Raw genomic sequence first — 14255 nt, 5'->3', positions numbered from 1 at the left:
TTTCGGGCTCTGTGGTGGACAATTCTACATCAGTGCCTCTCAGACCTTAGTGAGCATAGGAATCACCTGGAGAGCTTGCTAAAACACAGATTCCTGGGCCACAGAGATGTTGGTTAGGTAGGTCTGTAGTGGGGACCGAGAAGTGGCATTTCTAACAAGCTCCTAAGTGATGCTGTCTAGGGCTGCTCTAAATGATAGTGGCTTAATCAAGTTAGTTTATTCTTCTCTCATGTTAAAGAAGTCCATAGGCAGGTGGTCGACGTTTGGCACCAAGGTGTCAGAACCTAGGCTCCCTCCCCATTCTTTCTTCATTGCATGGCATGTGGTTTCCCACTCCAAAATGATTGCTTGAGCTCCAGCCATCATGTCCACATTCAAGCCAGTAAGAAGAATAAGGAAAGGGGGAAGGATGTCCCCTCTCTTTTTAAGGACATGTCCCGGACGGTAGTTGTACATGGCCCTTCCATTGACATCTTGGGAAGAACTTTTTGTCACATAGCCAAATCACATTAACTGCAGAGAAATCTGGGAAATATAGTTTTTATTTTGGGTGTCATGTGCCCAGCTAAAAATCAGGGTTTTATGACCATATTAGAGAAGAATGCGTTTCTGACATACTAATTTTCAGTGTAGTTAAAACTGACCTTTCTCAGCTCTCTGGCTAGAGGTTTGTGATCTAAACCCCACTCTGTGCTAGGCAGGTAATATAAAATTCGGAATTTCTAGTTCTGATCATGCCCTGTGGTAGTCTGCTTGGTCTGCTATGACAAAATACCACAGGTTGAGTAGCTTTAACAACAGAAATTTATTTCTCACACTTCTGGTGGCTGGGAAGTCCAAGATCAGCAGGGTTTGGTTTCTGGTGAGACTCTCTTCCAGCCTTCTTGCTGTGTCCTCACATAGTAGGAGGAAAGGAAGAGAGAGGAAGGGAGAAACGGAGACAAGGACGGAGGGACAGGGAGGGAGGGAGAGAGTGAGCGAGCAAGCTAGCCTTCTGGTGTCTCTTCCTATAAGGACTCTGCTCCTGTAGGATCAGGGCCCCACCCTGTGAAGTCACTTAACCTTAATTACTTCCTTTGAGGCCCCATCTCCAAACACAGGCACACTGGGGGTTAAGGCTTCAATATATGATTTTAGGGAGGAGCTAATTCAATCCATAGTATCTCCCTATGGGTAAATATTATCACTTTCATTTCAGAGTTTGGGAAATTGGGTCTGAGAGAGTTTTAATGATTTTCCTGAGGTCCCAAAGTAACTAAATGCCAAACCAAGATTCAAATTAAACTCCACCAAAGCCCAAGCTCCTTCTAATGCATCATTCTGCATCACAGAAATTGTACGTTTGTTTGCAGAATGAGTCTTGCATCAGTCAACTACTGTTGCATGATACGCAACCACAAAAATCTCAGAGACAGGCATTTATTTCACTCCTGTGTCTGCGCATCAGCTGGGAACCAGCTGAACCAGGCCGGATAGGACTGGGCGCCTCTAAGCTGCAAGCTGGGTCTGGGTTTTCTCCATGAGTCTCTCATCATCCTTGGACCCATGGGCTCCTCAGGGTACCATCCTCTCATGCTGAAGGCAGAGCACACCCAACTGTGCAAGCACATTTCCACGGCTGCTTGCAATGGGGCGGCTTCTATTCTGTGGCCAAAGGAAGTCACATGACTGATACCAGTGTAAGCAGTAAGGAGTAAATATATTTTAATGCATTCTTATTAACCCCAAGCCCTTAGGCAGATGCACTGAAGTGGAAAGAATGCTAGACTGAGAATCAGGAGTCCCGAGTTCTGGTTCCAGATCTGCTATTAATGACTTGTGTGACCTTGGCCACATTCCTAATTCTTCTGGATCTCTAAGGCCTGGTCAGCCTTTGCCTTTAGAAGCTATGGCTTGAAGAAACAAATCAGTGCCTCTCAAACTTCTAGTGTGCTGTGAATGTAGCTTAGTCTTTACTTATTCCAAGCAAAATACATACACAGCACTAGAGCCCCTTCAAAACCACGAGGCTGATGTTCATGACTCTGTTAATGATCAAACTGCAGCATCGTGCAGCTGGTCCTGCCGGTCACGGGGAGGCTCGGGAAGAAACGAAGCCATGGGGACACCACGGATGCCGTGCCCTGCTGCTCGCGGGGCCCTAGTGCAGACTGTGCCTCTACTCAGACAGGTGAGCTTTAATTTGGGTGATTTATGACAATGCCTCTGAGTGCGCGGGTAAACATGCCACGGTTTATTTTGCAGAATTAATGAAGTCTGATTAATCTCCCAGCCCCCAGCAGATTCTGTTCTGAGAAATGGAGCGAGACTGCCAGGCTTTTGTGTGAATTACGGAGGGAAGATTCATGGCATGGGAATCATCTGGAATCCTCACGACCTGATCTGTTTAATCCCGTGGATCCTTGGGTAGGTTCTTTGTCATTAGACTGGATGACTACTGACTAGGGAGAGACCCTTCCAACAATGCAGTGTGTGACACAATAATGGCAACCAAAGTCCACCGAGCTGTTACCGCGTGTCAGGTGCTCTCCGTGGTCTTTCACATGCACCATCCCAATAACTGGAAAGAACACGCTTTTTCGACTGGGTTGGATATCAGTTCAAATTCTAGTCTCACAGTTTACAAGCTGTGTGACCTTGGATGTGTAGAGTGGGCACAGTGGAGGCCCTCTCCATATATTCCACCCCTTAACATCTCTGCCTACCCGAGTGAACAGTGAACAGTGCCAGCACGCTGACCTCTCACATTCCGGTAAGAGAGATAGATGTGGAAACAACAAACTATATTGAAAATAAAACCCACGGGAGCCTCTAAGCTGCAGACTGAAAAACTCAATGTATCTGTATCACTGGGGTTAAATCCCTCTTAAAAAGAATTGGAGGTTATAAAGACTCGCCAAAAGATTTGGGGGTACTGTTCTTGAAATACGTAAATGAGGTGGAAGAGATTATGATATAGTGGAAAGAGCATTGTGATAGCAATCAGGAGACCTGAAGTCGCGTCCTGATTCTGCCGACCACAAAATGTGCGATTTGGGGCAAAGTCACTGAACTCTTTGAGTCTCAGTTTCCTCGCCTGTAAAGTGGGGAATGAGTTGTCTGTGCTGCCTATCGCACAGACTTCTTGCAGACATCCTAGGAGATAAAAGCTGTCAACGATTAGTAAGTTCTTTTTACAGATGGAAGAACCGAGGACAGGAATGTAAGAGGTGGAACAGAGGAGACGTGGGTCTTCTAGCTCTTCTCCAACTTCATCTTGTACCACTACTTCCCCCACTCACTCTGCTCCAGCCACACTGGCATTTGGTCCTTTCCTTGAAAAACCAAGCTCATTCCCACCTCAGGGCCCTTGCCCTTGCTGTGTCCTCGTCCTAGAATGCTCTTCCCCTATACATTCATATTCTTTAAGAAGCAGTTGGCCCCTTCTCGTTCATTCCAGTCTCAGCTCTGACTTCACTTTCTCAGAGAGGCCGCCTGTGGACACCCATCAAAGGCTCCCAGGCTCCCTTTAGCACATCATCCTGTTGTATCTTCACATAGCACTTATCACTTCCTGAGGTTATCTTATTTATTTCTTGGCTTGTTAATTCTCTCCTACCACTCTTTCTCCTTGAGAAGAGAGACCCTACATGTCCCATTTTGTGCTACATCTCAAGAGCTAAGAAAAGGATTTGGCACATGGCAGACACACAATAAATAGTTTTCTTTTAATGAATGAATTAGTATGTATAGATTTAACTTATTATTTTTAATAGCTTTATAATAGGCCATATGGATGTACTGTAATTCACTCAACCAGGCCTTTAGAGATGAGTACTCTATTTGCTTTCTTTCTTTGTTTTCTACTTTTACTTATTTTCGTTTAAGGAGTTTTTTGCTATAACAAACAAATGAGTCTAATTTGTGTGTACTTAGTTTTTATCCATAGAGCACATCCCTAGCAGTGGGATTGCTAGATCAAAGGGCATGTGCATTTAAAAATTGTGACATGTACTGACAAATTTCCCTATAAAACATTTGCATCAGGTCACGCTCCCATCAGCTGTGTATGATGACACCAGAGTGGAGTTCCCCCTAAGTCACTGCCAAGAACACATTCCTCTGAGAAGATGTTGCTGCTCTGCCACGTGCTCTCCAGAGTGCTCTGCTAACTTCACTCGTTACCCAAGGAGGGGCTGTGTGTACTGCAGCTCTGCTCTTCTTCTCGGCCATCTGTACGCCTTAGATATGCTTTCTGCCTCTTTGTTTGGGTTGCATTCTCCAGCTTGCTATGGCAAAAGAAGAGACTTTTTGAATACATGGTAGTGTCTGTAGAGTTTAGATTATCGTTCAGCAAATATTCACTCCCTTCCTCCATCCCCATAAGAGGAAAGGACTGTCCCCACTCCCTGACTTTGGCCTTGACCATGTGATTAGCTTTGGCCAATGGGATGCTAGCAGATGTGCTCTGAGCAGAAGCTTGAAATATGCTTGCCTGGTTGGGCTTACTCACTAGTGCTCCTGTCTTTTGCCATGAGAATAACATGCCTTAGGAAGCTCCTACACCAAGGAGGAGGGGAAACATATGGAGCATACCCAGACTCAACTTGCACTTGGAGCCAAACCTGAAGGACCTCAGCCTAGATCAACTGAACTCCAGCTGTCTTGTAGATGTGCAAGCTTATTGTTATGAGACACAAAGATTTTTGTTCTTATTTGTTACACAGCAAAAACCGACTGATACAAAGTCCGAATTGAAAACAGAGCTCCCATCTTGCAGCACCTTACACTTCCTATGTCAAACATTAAACACCTCCTCGGGCAGTGATGGCAAGGGAATATGTAAACTACTCACATTCACTTTGTGTTGGTTCATTGGTCCTTGAAGAAATTATAGGGCTAAATGAGTCCTAGGTGAGGTGAGAAAGCAAACACTACGGCTGGAATAGCATGAGCAAAGGTGTAGAAGAAGGAACGTACAAGACCTATTCTAGGGCTAGTGAACGGAGAGAGTGTAGACCACTCTTTGAAGAGTATGGGAGGAGGCAAATACTCAAAGAGTATTTGAATTACAAAATAAGGAATTGAGGAAGTTAGATTTAGCTTTTATTCTTTAGAGCTATTGGCTCCAGCAAAGAAATATAAGCTAGAGGGAACCCTGGATGCTAATTGTATGTTAATTACAGACTGTAAGTCACTGACATTCAGAGGCCAAGTGCATAATGCAGACAGGTAAGGGCCTAAGATTAGGCTGGCTGTGCCGAGTAGAAAAGGCTGGCAGGCAACTTCATTCATAATTTTATTGTTTTCACTTAGAACATCATTACTAATTAAGTTGTGTTTAACATAGTGCCAGCCTACATCTTTGCTCCTTGAGTATGGTGTGAATGTGTTGTTGTCTTCACAGAAAACACACATCAACTGTAGTACTCAGAGGTCCTTCTGAATGTGGCCACATACTTATCACTTTTTAGTAGAATGCAATTTTAAACAATTATTTTGCCACTAGTTCTTGGTGTTTAATCAAATCAGTTATGCTAACATCTACTCATTAATTTTAAAAGACTTAGCATCATGAGAAGTCATATAGATAGGAGTTTGAATTCCACATCCACCACTTAACGGGTTGTGTGATGTTAAGCAAATTACTTTCCCTTGATGAGACTCAGTTTGATCATCTGAAAAACAGAGTGAATAAAATCCATCGCATAAAGTTGCTGTAATGCTTAAATGGGTTGATGCATATAGAGCACATAGCATTGTCCTTGGCCCAAGGTAGGGCTCAATAAATGCTATCTACTATCATTCAGTTAGAAATGTACTGAGAAACGAGAGGCCACTGTGAGGCAGATACTGTGCTAAGCACAGTGGAGGAAACAGGATCCTTGCCCTAAAAAATCTAAAAGAGCAGGAACAAGCAAGCCAAGATTGGCAAAGCAAAGTGAGAGGTGAAATGAGGGATATACCCTCAGTGTCGTGGACTCCTGCCTTACTGTCTGCTTATTGCAGTGGGACTTCCATAAGTAGCAGTTAAGCTCCAATCACATAGCCACCCCTTTGGCTGCAACGCCCACCAGAGTGACTGATCCAAGGAGGGGCGCCCGACCCTAACTCTTGTTTTTTTGTTGATAGTCACTCTAACAGGTGAAAGGTGATATCTCATGTGGCTTGGATTTGCATGTCCCTGATGATTAGTGATATCGAGTACCTTTTCATGTACTTGTTGGCCACTTGTATGTATTTAAAAAATTCTCTATTCAGTTCCTCTGCCCATTTTTAAATTGGATTGTTTGTTTTTTTTGCTATGGAGCTGTATGAATTTTTTATATATTTTGGATATAGCCCCTTATCAGATATATGATTTGCAAATATTTTCTCCCATTCTGTAGTTTGCCATTTCATTTTGTTGATTGTTTCTTTTGTTGTGCAGAAGCTTTTTAGTTTGATGTAGTCCCACTTATTAATTTTCTGCTTTCGTTGTTTGTGCTTTTGCTGTAATATCCAAAAACTGGTTGCCAAGACTGATGTCAAGCAGCTTTTTCTCTATGTTTTCTTCTAGCAGTTTTATGTTTTCAGTTCTTATGTTTAAGTCTTTAATCCATTTTGAGTTAATTTTATGCACTGTGAGTTGTGTAAGATAGAGGTCCAAGTTCATTCTTCTGCATGTGGTCATCCAGTTTTCCTAACACCATTTATTGAAGAGATTGTCTTTCACTGTTGAGTCTTCTTGGCTCTGTTGTCAAATACTAGTTGAGTGTATATGCTTGGGTTTATTTCTGGGCTTTTGATTCTGTTCCATTGGTCTATGTGTCTATTTTTATGCCAGTACCATGCTGTTTTCATTACTATAGCTTTGTAGGATAGTTTGACATCAGGAAGTGTTTATCGCCTCTGTTCTTCTCTCTCAGGATTGTTTTGACTATTCTGGGTGTTTTGTAGTTTCATACACATTTTAGGATTTTTTTTTCTAATTCTGTGAAAAATGCCATTGGAATCTTGAAAGGGATTACATTGAATCTAGGTGGGAATTTTAGCACATTAATTCTTTTGCTCCATGAACATGGAATATCTTTCCATTTGTGTCTTCAATTTCTTTCATCCTAGTTGCATAGTTTTCAGTGTACAGACCTTTCACTTCTTTGGTTAAATTTATTCCTAAGTATTTTATTGTTTTTGTTGTTATTGTGAATGACATTGTTTTCTTTATTTCTTTTTCAGATGTTTTGTTGTTAGTGTATAGAAATGCAACTGGTTTCTGTATGTTGATATTGTATCTTGCAACTTTACTGAATTTGCTGATTAGTTCTAAGTCTTTCGGTGGCAACTTTAGGATTTTCTACGCTTAAGATTGTATCATCTGCAAACTAAGACAGTTTTAAGTCTTCCTTTCTAATTTGGATGTCTTTAATTTCTCTCTCTTGCTTGATTGCTCTGGCTAAGACTTCCAGTACTATATTGAATAGGAGTGGTGAGAGTGGGCACCCTTGTCTTGCTCCTGATCTTAGAGGAAGTACTTTCAGGCTTTTATGATTTCATGTATTATGATGTTAGCTGTGAACTTGTCATCTATGGCCTTTGTTATGTTGAGGTATGTTTCTTCTACACCCAGTTTGTTGAGTGTTTTTATCATGAAGGGATGTCGTTTGTCAAATACTTTTTCTGCATCTATCAAGATGATCACATGATTTTTACCCTTCATTCTGTTAATGTGGTGTATCACACTTATTGATCTGAGTGTATTGAACCATCCTTGCATCTCAAAGTTAAATCCCACTTGATAATAGTATATGATCCTTTTAATGTACTGTTGAATTTGGTTTGCCAATATTTCGTTGAGAAGTTTTGCATCTATTATTCATCAGGGAGGTTAGTCTATAGTTTTCTTTTCTTGTAGTGTCCATATCTGGCTTTGGTATCAGGGTAAAATGAGTTTGGGAGTGTTTTCTCCTACCTAATTTTTGGGAAGAGTTAGAGGGGAATTGGCATTAACTCTTCTTTAAATGTTTGGTAGAATTCACCAGTGAAACCATCTGGTCCTGGGCATTTCTTTGTTGGGAGGTTTTTGATTACCAGTTCGATTTCCTTACTCAGTATTGGTCTGTTCAGGTTTTCTATTTCTTCATGATTCAGTATTGGTACGTTGTATGTTTCTAGAAAAGTATCTATTTCTTCCATGTTATCCAATTTGTTGATGTATAATTATTCATAGTAGTCTATGCTCCTTTGTATTTTTATGGTATCAGTTGTAATGGCTCCTCTTTCATTTCTCATTTTATTTGAGTCTTCTTTTTTTTCTTAGTTAGTCCAGCTAAAAGTTTGTCAACTTCATTTATCTTTTCTAAAAGCCAACTCTTTGTTAATCTTTTCTATCATTTCTCTGGTCTCTGTTTTATTTATTTTTGCTCTTATCATTATTTCCTTCCTTCTGCTAACTTTGGGCTTAATTTTTTCTTCTTTTCCAGTTCCTTGAGGTATAAAGTTAGGTCATTTATTTGATATCTTTCTTTTTTCTAAATATAGGCATTTATTGCTATAAACATCCCTCTTAGAACTGCTTTTCAGCATCCCATAGGTTTTGATATGTTGAGTTTCCATTTTCATTTGTTTCAAGATTTTTTTTGATTTTCCTTTTGATTTCTTCTTTGACCCATCGGTTGTTCAGGAATGTATTAAATTTTCCAACTTTCCTCCTGTTCTTGGTTTCTAGTTTTGTATCATTGTGTTTGGAAAAGATACTTGGTATGATTTCAATTTTATTAAATTAGTTAAGGCTTGTTTTGTGACCAATCATTTGATCCATGCTAGATAATGTTCTGTGTGCATGTGTATTTTGCTGCTGTTGGATGGAATGTTCTGTATATGTCTACTAGGTCCCTTTGTTCTAAAATGTGATTCAAGTCCAATATTTCTGTGTCGATTTTTCTGTCTGGATGATCCATCCATTGCTGAACGTGGGATATTGAAGTCCCCTACTATTATTGTATTGTTGTCTATTTCTCCCTTCAGCTCTGCTAGTATTTGCTTAATATCTTTAGGTGCTCTGATGTTGGGTGCATATATATTTATGATTGGTATATCTTCTTGCTGAATTGACTCCTTTATCATTATATAATGACCTTCTCTGTCTCCTGTCACTATTTTGGCTTAAAGTATTTTGTCTGATGGATGTATAGCTTCCCCTGCTCTCTTTTCATTTCCATTTACATGGAATATCTTTTCCCATCTCTTCTCTTTGAGCCTATGTGTGTCCTTAAAGCTGAAGTGAGTCTCTTATAGGCAGCATATGGTTGGGTCTTGTTTCTAATCCATCCAACTACTGTATGTCTTTTGTTTGGAGAATTCAATTCATTTACATTTAGAGTAATTATTGATAAGTAAGGATTACTGACACCACATTATTAATTGTTTTCTGGCTGTTTTGTAGTTCCCTTGTTCCTTTCTTCCTCCGTTGCTGCCTTCTTTTGTGAGTTAATGATTTTCCGCACCAGTCTGCTTGATTCCCTTCTCTTTATCTTTTGTGATTCTGCTGTAGGTTTTTCCTTCGTGGTTACCATGAGGCTTACATAAAACACCTTATAGATAAAACAATCTATTTTACACTGATAGCAATTTAACTTTGACCGCATGCAAAAACCCTACCCTTACAGGGCATTTTTGTAAATATACTCAAATGCTTGACATTCCCTGCAGAGGACTGTTTCCAGCAGATGCAAGCACTCGGCTGTATCTGCTAAAGGAACTGTTTACTTAATTTGAGAGACCAAGAGAGAATTAGGTGGCTGAGGATTTGAAGGCAGGGCTGCCAAGAATTCCATTTTGCTGCAGATGGAAAGTAGCCCCTTTTTGATGGATGGTTCTTCCTTTTTTTTTACACAAGAGATGAAGTGCTTTTCAGCACAGGGCCTATGTGTTTTCCAATTTTGCACCTAAACACCTAGCACAGTGCATGGATAAAGTAAGATATTTAATTTTGTGTTAGTAAGGTATTTTTATTTAATGTTTACTAATGAATATTGCCCAAGTTGGTTTCTGCATACCTTCATCATTGTATTCATGTTGTAAAGCAAGAGTTCTCCATCCTAACTCCATGTTAGAATCTTCCAGGGGGCTTTTTAAAATACCAGTGCTCAGATCTGCATTCCTAGACATTCTCACTTAGTTGGTCTAGGGCAGAGCTTGCACACGGTTATGGTTAGCAGCTCCCAGGTGATTGTGAGTGGCCAGGGGTGGGCTGTACTGGTGAAGAGGAAGATATAGGGTTAGGATGAGTCAGCAGAACTGGATTCTGGTCCATATTCTGTCACCAACTTGCTGTGTGACTTGAGGCAATTTACTCTGTTGACTTGAGTCTTAGCTGTCTCGTCTGTAAAATGCGATCATTGGATAGTCAGTTTTAATCTTTCTAGTTCAGGAGTCCATTAAGAATACTGATCCTCTCTCTGGGACAGTATACCTATGAAGATTTACACACAATTTGCATATGGTTTCAAGGAATTCATGAACTCTCTTGACTTGGTTAGGATTCTGTTGATCACAAGTGGCATATACCAAAAGACAATGCAATGGTTCATGGTTCATGGTCCTCAAAAGCTTTGGAGAAGATAAAACTTTAGGCATGGCTGGATCCAGGAGTCCAAAGAATGCCATTGGGAGCCTGTCTCTTTCTATCTCTTTGCACTGTTGAGTTGTTGGCTTTCTTTTCAGGAAGGATCTCCCCAGGTGATGGCAAATATGCCCATCAGCAAAGGAGGCTGACATTCCACCAGTTGAGCAGCCCTAACATAAAGAGCACAGCTCTTTCTCATGGTTCTGTTAAAAGTCCACCCAGGCTTGATGCCATCCCTGTGGACAGTGGGATAGATGCTGGATTGGCCACATGCCTGTCACTGTAACATGGGGTGGGTGGACCCCACCCGAACCATGTGAAGAGTGGAACAGGGGTGGTTTTCCAAAGGAAAATTAGGGTATCGTTACCGTGAGATGGGGCAATGGATACAGGGAAGGCAAAGACTACAGATATCCATCTCACATTTGAAGGCTGCATATCTATGGAGCCCCTAGAGGTTCATGGCTGCAGATTGAGAACTTCTACTCTCATGAGCCCTGAGGCTCATTTTTTTTATGGCAATAATGAAGCTTAAGGAGGCTTGCGAACTTGCAAAAAACCCATGCAGGAAATAGCAGAGCTTGGGATTTGAATCCTGGCCTCCAATTCCAAGTGCAGTGCTGTTCCTGAGAAAATACTGCCAGGTGTCTTGCCTTATATATTTTTTTTGTTTTAAGAGATTTGCCCCATGGAATACTCGTTAACTTGAATGAATGGTTCCTTCTCGATCATTTAGGTGGATTGTTTTCCTAGTGTCAATGGCCTTGTACCCCATCATCTTACGAAACAGGGTAGTTTTTACTTGTTTAAAGTGAACCCTTTTATTTAAGAAAATAATACATCCAGTGATTTTTACCTACCTCTTGGGTCTATACTTGTCTAGTTCATATTATCTCCTGTTATCCAGGAATTGAGCCTCAGCCTGGGGGACGTGTCTGTGATCAATGAGTGTGACGTTATAGCTATGTCCAGAAAACCCTGGTGATTAGTAGGAGAGGGGGTTGTTAAGTTTGGCATGCTGGAGCATCTCAGATTCTTCAAGTGCTAAGACCAAGAGAAATGACCTATCTTTTTAAAGAGAGTGTAATTTCAAAGGCAGTGGTCCAGCCCGAGAAAAAGGACATGATTTTTATTTGAACTACTGAGTCATTTAGCTATTTAATCCAAGACATCTAATGGAGATCTAATGGATAAATAAAAAGATTCACTGCTTAAGGTGCCAAAGATTTATTGCTTAGCTTCTACAGATATTCGGAGGATTCTGAAGAATGAACAAAACATGCCTTCTTAACGTGCAGAAATTTTATTGAAGGGAGGGGATCAAGTGAATGATCTGGAAAAAAATGCGTCAACTAACTTTATTCAGTTATAATCCATGGTAAAGTGCATGGCAGATAACAGTGATGAATTCTCTAGATAGGTTCTCTTGGTACAATTCCAATACCCTTTTGTTTTTGAACTCTTCAAAGTTTTGGCCATTTATAGTCCATGCTATTTCTCTAACACCTAGTCCACATTGTCTTCACCCAAGGACCTGAGTTCAAGTCCCAGCTCTGGCACTTGGTAGGCTGAGTCAATTGACTGCTATTAACATCTTGTAACATTTCCTTCTAGTCTTTGCCTTATGCATTTTTAATCATTGAGCTATTATTGCATAATTTTGCATCCTGCCTTTCTCACCTAAATTAAGCTCTTCATTTCCTTATGTTACTGAAAGTTCTTCTTTATACTTATTTTAAATGATTGCATGTTGTACCTTTGCATGGACAGATCGTGATTTTCATGTCCCTTCGTCTGCTGTCAGAGGAGTTTCAAACAGGTAGTGACATGATTAGATTTATGCTGGTAGCTGTCTGGAGGCTGACTAGGGAAGGGTGAGGGTTAGGGGGGACCAGGATGACTGAGAAGTACTTTTATTAAATGATGACCATAGGTGGAGTCAGAGCGGCATTGCTGAAGAGGACCCTAGAGGTCTTTTAGTCCAACTCCCTCCTTTTGTGGTTGAAGAATCAGAGACTCAGACAGGTGAAATGACTTCACCAGGGTCTCCCAGCCTCACCTGGGGCTCCCTAACTTTCAGCCCAGTGTGCCTTCTATTCCAGTCCAACCTCTAACCACAGCCACGTGGTGCCTGAATGTCAGCTAAGACCCACTCCTGGGGGAATGTTTCATTGGCAAATAGAGACCTAGTCTTGAAATACATTTGGCAGTTAATTTTTTTACAAATTGTCAGTGTACTTAGTGATTACTGGCTGCTGGCTGAAAATAATTTCCTGCCTATCCAAACAAAGCAAATTAAGGAGAACAAATGATGTAACTCTGTTAAAAAAAAAAAGCCATTGAAATGTTCCCCAAAGAGAGGAAGCTATTATTATCCCAGACTTATAAATGGGAAGATGAGAATAGGGAGGCTGGGCAACTTGTCCAAAGTAATCAGCCCAAATTAGAAGTCAGAATTCCTGATGGCCACCCAAGGGCAAGGACTCTGCTGGCAGTTTGGCTTTGCCAGCTATGGGCAGGGCCAAGTTAAACAGGACATAAATAGGGATAAAATTCCCATGCTTTCTCCTTCTCTGTGACCCCCTGACCAGGAAGCTCTTGCCAAGGTTCTTGCTTCTGCATCAGCCTCCTGACCCCCATGCAGTCAGTAAGATGAAGCAGAAACAATTGGGAGTGGACAACTCTCCCGCTGCTTCCTGGCCCTGCCCCACTGGGCAAGTGGCTTCACCTCTCGGACCTCAGATGTCACATCTGGAAAGGGGGATGAGAGCTAATTGCCTGCCCAGCTTAGTGATCCAGAAAGGAAAGTGAGACGTACCTTTCCAAAAGGCATTTGCCAGGTCTCCTCTGGCAAGTGGTAGAGCGCCAGTTCAAAAGAGGGTAGGCAAAGGGGAAATTTACAGCAAGAACTTGGTGTGGGCAGTCTACTGACCACCTTTTCCTGTAAGGATAGGGTAACAGTAAAAATAATAAGAATACTTGCTGACAACCCCTAGACAGGAGCTCAAGCCTTGTATGACAACTCATTAAATCCTTGCAAACTATGAGATGCCTCATTTTACTAACCTTGTTTGATACTGGGCCAAACCAAGCCCTGAGACCAGGATGCTGTCAGGCAGAACCAAAAGGCCCTTCTCTCTGACTCCAGATCCCAGACTCCAGGCCCCCACACTCTCTGCCTTCTGGATTTGAAAGGAGAGAAGGGCATTTGTAAAGCACCTATGTCCTGGCATTGTGACAATTCTTTGAAGGAGGTGTAATTATCTCGGATCGGCAGCTGAGAAAAGCAAGACTGCCTCTACAAGAGAAAAGGATTTGTCCCATCCTAGGAGTTTGGATTCAAAAGAGCATGTGTGTTAGGTTTCTCTCCCTGTGGTTTGGGTCCAAACTGAGTCAGCGGGCAAGTGTGTCTATGACTGGAAGGAAAGCAGCTTGATGCTGGCTGGCTTATGCTGAAGTCCTACAAACTGAGGATGGTGTCATCTCAGGCCTTGAGGGTATCCATAGGAATAAATAGATAGAGGGACATTTACAGTCCCTCTGTGGATTAGGCCCTGAGCCGATCAGTCACGTTTGTCATCTCCTTTAAGACTCTCAGTTACTCTGTGGGATGGTATTATTTCCATTTTGCAAATGAGGAAATCAAGGCTCAGAGAGGTTAAGTGACATG

General features: G+C 41.5%; 1 long non-coding RNA gene across 2 annotated transcripts in view; it reads left to right on the top strand.

The window, feature by feature from the left end:
* The first annotated feature begins 1879 nt into the window (after positions 1-1879).
* Positions 1880-14255, top strand: part of LOC124228129 (uncharacterized) — a 29117-nt gene continuing 16741 nt past the window's right edge. Inside the window, exons 1-3 of one of the 2 annotated variants that reach the window (XR_006885641.1) lie at positions 1880-2170; positions 2273-2406; positions 4027-4786. This is a non-coding gene — a long non-coding RNA (uncharacterized LOC124228129). Of the gene's footprint in view, positions 2171-2272; positions 2407-4026; positions 4787-14255 lie in introns of those variants that run through there. The other variant, XR_006885642.1, reaches the window with a different exon arrangement.

Source organism: Equus quagga, chromosome 16 (genome assembly GCF_021613505.1).
Source record: "Equus quagga isolate Etosha38 chromosome 16, UCLA_HA_Equagga_1.0, whole genome shotgun sequence".
NCBI lineage: Eukaryota > Metazoa > Chordata > Mammalia > Perissodactyla > Equidae > Equus > Equus quagga.
This window is presented reverse-complemented; position numbering and strand designations above follow the sequence as displayed.